The sequence below is a fragment of the Pecten maximus genome, chromosome 12, assembly GCF_902652985.1.
Source record: "Pecten maximus chromosome 12, xPecMax1.1, whole genome shotgun sequence".
Classification (NCBI taxonomy): Eukaryota; Metazoa; Mollusca; class Bivalvia; order Pectinida; family Pectinidae; genus Pecten; species Pecten maximus.
Genome location: NC_047026.1, coordinates 20,628,872 through 20,634,881, shown reverse-complemented (window position 1 = coordinate 20,634,881; position 6,010 = coordinate 20,628,872).

Below are 6,010 nucleotides of genomic sequence, written 5' to 3'. Positions count from 1 at the left end.
TGTACAACTTACTCATATTTCAGAAACGCCAGTACAACAGCATTTTGGTGTGACCAAACTACCAAATTAACAGCTCTAGGCCCAAATGTTATTTCATTTAAGTTCAGGTGCAAAATGTTATAAGTACATGTACATGTAATTGCCATTTGTATCATTAGATTTTACACCTTTAATGGAACGGTATGGAGAACAAGAGCGCTAGTATTGAAGTCGTCATGTCTCACTCCATTATTTCATAGTTCATCATACAATCGGGAATCGTCGGCACTTTCCGTAAAATAGAAATCGTTTACGGAATGTACCGAAGGTACATGTACAAAATGCATATGAAGCTGACGGGGACAAAGGTTAGTGAGTATGAACAGGGATACGGGCGGCGGAAAGGGCAAAAATCCATTAAAACAAAACCAATGTCAAAAATCATATCAATAGACATCCTTTCCAAATCAACATATGTTATGGAACAATCAATGTTCTAAACCAAACCAATAGACAAGAAAACCAAACCAATAGACATGAAAAATAAACCAATAGACATGAAAAATAAACCAATAGACAAACGGAAATCAATAGTCACGACTGCAGAATTAAGAAATCTAAATCATTGGACTCGCAAACTGACGCTAGGTGGTGTTGTGTTTCAGTATACGTCATCTATACAGGTCCATTTGATTTCGTGTACGCCACACCCGGACCCGGACCCAGACCCGATCCCCCGGCGTACCAGGAATATTGATATCATTTTTTTCTCAACAACAACTCAATGAATAAATCTCTTTTTTTTTCTTATAAATCCTGATTAATATTTGAAAATCTGACATTTTAAACAAAAAGGAAGCAAAACCTAGAACTTTCTGCTGCTGCTGCTGCTCATGAGACGCGTACAAGTATATCACACGTCACTGTGCTGCTTTTGTTGGTTATATTCGTAGTGCATACCCAGCAAACACACAGCATTTTCGCAACGAAATTAATCAGGATTTATAAGAAATTTTATTCCTTGAGTCGTTGTTGAGAAAAAAATATCAATATTCCTGATACGGGTATCGGGTCCGAGTCCGAGTCCGAGTCCGGATGCGGACTACACGAAATCACATGGACCTGTATAGATGACGTATACTGAAACACAACGCCATCTAGCGTCAGTTTGTGAGTTCATTGATTTAGATTTCTTGCTGCAGCCGTGAATATTGTATCCGTTTGTCTATTGGTTTATTTTTCATGTCTATTGGTTTGGTTTTCTTGTCTATTGGTTTGGTTTTGAACACGGATTGTTCCATAACATATGTTGATTTGAAAGGATGTATATTGATATGATTTTTGACATTGGTTTTGTTTTAATGGATGTTTCCCTTTCGGTCGCCCATACAGGGACGTATAAGAAAATATACGTCCCAGGTATATATAGCTAAAGTCGGGTGATGCAAGGCAAGATGCTCCACCAATAGATTTGTTTGTTTGTTTGTTTGGTTATATATATATTTATATATACAAATCATTTAATCGTTTTTCTGTTTGTGGCGAAATTAACATTCATGAAAGTGGTTTTATTTGGATAATAAAACATTTTACATCGTTAAGATGATAATCTCATACACGTAAACAGTTTTATTATCCTCGGTTGAAAACAAGAATTATATGTTGTTGTACAATAGTATATAGTAACTAAAAGTTACACATTGATATAAGTTAAACAACCTGTTTCTGTACTCTATTTTTCGTTGGATTCAATATCAAATGCATTGTGTATTGTAATTTTAGGTTTAGAATAAAACAAGGTTTATACTAAAAGTTACATAACATCATCATCTGTTAAAAGGTTGATCTCTTTTTACATTTAGATTTAAAGAGAATATCGTGTTGCGCCTCTATATTTGGTACATAACTTTCTTTATGAGCGACCATTCTTATTTTAATTTGTTGGTGTTAATTGGATATATTTCTATACCATGGGTGTCATATGTATTTTTCTGACGAGCAATATATACGCTGTCGGCGCTGTATAATCTTTTAAGTAGAGACCCGTGCATAAAAAGTGTAAGATGCACGTGTCAAATAAATTGTGATACCTTTTTTTACATCTTTTAAAATATAATTAATATTCCTATTACAAGATAGCATTGCTCTACCAGGCCAACATGAAAAATATAATGGTAACATAATACGTAATCCTATTAAAGCGATACCCATGTGTATGAAGATATCGTTGAAAGTTTGATAAGCATTGCACACGAATGAGTCCATAATATATTGGCAACATGGGACGCGATAGTACTGTGGCGTCGTTCTTCCATGGAGGACATTGTGTATCAGTGTACATGTATATAAACTTGATTGGATTTATAAACAAGAGCAGTGATATTGTAATAGAAACCAGCGTTTACGAACAGAAAACCCCATAAAAGTCATCATATTTTGGAAACGATTGCAAAATGAGGAAAACTCAGGCAAGGCCTTTAAAAAGTTTGAAACGTTTATACTTATATTTATGTGTGTTAAGTGTGTAGTAGACAGAGATGAGGTAGAGCGCCGCCTGGTGGTCCGAACCGATCGGGCAGTGTTACCCAACCCTGAATAGGCCACCCACTGCAGGTAATCAGATAGGTCACTTTAAAGAGTTAATTAGCCTGAAAATGGTATTATTATGTAGAAAGAATAACACGGTCAAAATTGTTTACAATAAATCAATTTTAACACGTGCAAATTTGTTATAGTTTGTCTAAGTGATTTCTCTGACCTCTGCGCCACACAGTAAGCTGCGGGCGTCTACAGTGAGAATACGCCATTACGGGGCCAAATAAGTCATGATGATTGTTTAAATTTGTAATTGAAGGTTGCTTCTTTACTTCTGACTTTTGACAGAGTTTTATTGGGTGGGCGTGACCAGGTCCCTCTATCATACATCACACGGGCTAATTACACAAACACCACGTGGTACCATGATGAGTCATCAGAATACAAATGAAGAAGTAATCTTGCTTAATCTTATATAAAATCTTACTACACACATCTATCGCAATTACAAGTATCATTTATATATGTCCATATCAAACATATTATGATCATTTGTACAAAATACTGCAAGTGTTAGACTCAATGATACAACCATAACTGTATTATCGAGTGCAATATTCTGAAGGGAGAGCCATTTGCAGTTATCTGTTTTGAAACTAGTACTTTTCGAAGGACTTCAAATCTATAAACAAACACTCGTAAATAACTGAGTTTACGTTTCAGCGGCAAATGCATCAAATACTTCTGTACCTTCTCATCGTGATGCGTCTTAAAGAACAAGCGATCCCAGAGGGATCATGGCGCCTGACATTGTATGATCTTTTTGGGGTTTATATAAGATCTTTTCCCTACTTTTTGCCTTCCAATTTGTCTCAAAGTTGAGTATAAACAGCAAGATATGTATTCAAAATTTGAGAAGGATCCATGAAGAGCTTTCGGAGAAATAACGATAACAACCTTTAACGGTTAAAATTTAAAATGGCCGTCTTTCGGCCATTTGGTATTCCAACCAGTCTCAAAAATGACTTTGCATAATCAAGAATCACGCGAAACCTGAAAGAAAGATCTTTCTGGTACTTTCTAAGAAACAGTGAAGCGAAAACAATCATAGTTTACGGATGGAAGGACTGAACAAGGGCTATTTGAACAGTCCCTACTGTCATCAAGTGATGCTTACTGGTGACAAATTAAGGGATTGATAAAATGTGTTTGGATATTTAATTAGGGAAGTGTCAACTATGGGGTTCCAAATATCAGGATATATCACGAACCACGAGCCATTGGCGTCGCTAACGGGAGAGACAGAATGGTGTCCCGGGAAGGAATGAATTTTTAATTTATTGATATTGTTGTTGGAAACCGAAATTTCAAGGAATGAATTCTAAGACATCACCGTCACAAACTGAAAACCGAGGTGTGAATTCTAAGACATTATCGTCACAAACCGAAACACAAGGTATGAATTCTAAGACATCAATGTCACAAACCGAAACACAAGGTATGAATTTCAAGACACCATCCACACAACCTGAAATTAAAGGTATAAATTTTAAGACACCATCGTCACAAACTGAAACCCAAAGAATGAATTCTAAGACACCATCGTCACAAACCAAAACCCAAAGTATGAATTTCAAGACACCATCCTCACAACTTGAAATTAAAGGTATAAATTTTAAGACACAATAGTCACAAACTGAAACCCAAAGAATGAATTCTAAGACACCATCGTCAAATCCGAAACTCAAGGTATGAATTCTAAGACATCATCGTCACAAAACGAAACACAAGGTAAGAATTCTTAGACACCATCGTCACAAACCGAAATCCAAATATCAATTCTAGGACGTCACCGTCTCAAACCCAAACCCAAGGTATGAGATGTAGACTACGAAAAAAAGAACGTCTGTATATTGTTAATGAAGAAATTAAACGAGTTCGACAGCGAGATATTAACTATGTACATATGGATGATATACTGGAAAAAAAACAAGAACACATCTGTTATATATATATATATTTTCTAATTTATACTTTTTATTTGTCATATGTATATATAATACTGTATATGCAATATTCAATAAGGAATCATTTCATTATACATATTTATAATTATGCAGCTAGAATTCCTGACCATACAAATGAAAATATGCGTCAATATAAGGCTTCATTTTGTAGATTAAACACGAAGGATTTCTGAGACATCATTTCAAACATCAAAACAAATACAAGCATAGCAGACTGAATAGATTAACTGTGAACAAACGTACAAATTCAATAGAATTATGTAAATCACAATCTCTTTATTGACGGGTAGGTGTGGTAATCAAATCTAATATTTATTTTTTCATTTGATTTATGAATTAATGAGCTCTTAAAAGATCTTGCGAATTATCACAGTTATTAGTATTTTGCTATAATATGATACTACTCAGTAAAATATGGGATTAAACCTCTTTCTGGTGGACTTACATCAGTAGTTGCACGCACAACCCAATTAATAATACATCATTTGAATCTTAATTATATATATTTCATATTCCAATTAAAGTTCATACTCCTGATCAGAGGGGAATGTGACAGCTGTAATGAACTGATCTGTATCCATGGGTTTGAGATCATTCTAATTTTGCCAATTTGGATAAGGTATGCTTGTTGCTCAATCCTTTTTCTAGGAAATAAAATATGTCAATATTAAAGATATCGTTTCTTAATTTACAAATATCTTGATCATCTGACGTAGGGCGTTTTTAGAATATTTTGTACTTCACGGTTTGTTTTTTAAATTCATGCAAAACGTAGCATTGAATGTAAGTCTGAAGTAACATTTAGTTATACAAATGTTTGAAATGAATATTGGTGTAAAATATCTTATTACAAGTACATGTAACGGCATCAAGTACACAGACTACAAATGTAGTTATATATAATGTAAAGTTGTATAAAACAAAACCATATATATTAAATTTGAAACAAACACCTCATCAGTGTAACCACGTTGATATTAATTTAACACAGTCGAATGACATAATCGGCATGCAGACAGCCATGGTTGAATAAATAAAACTATTTACCTCGTATGTTTAGTTTGAACAATTGTGTCGAGACTATGTGTCATTATATCTGTAGTAAAGGAGGACTAATGTACCGGTTATCTTAAATAGAAATATTATGATCTGTTTGGAATATAAATGTAAATCATAAATCATGTAAACAACGTTTAAATTTTCACTAGCGGGTTGTACGTTTAAAATAAAATAATTTACTAATAAAACAATATGAATTTTGAAATATCATATCGTACCCATGTACATTACAGGGAATCGTAAAAATAATAATACACTTTAGTTGCCTGTTGTAAAAATGCATCAAATGCATCGTAGAAAGGCACATCCATCATGTAAATACTGATTATAAAATATATATTTCGATAACAAATGATTCTATACAAATTTGGAATAAATCACAACAAAATACTGCAAGCAGTATTCTATGC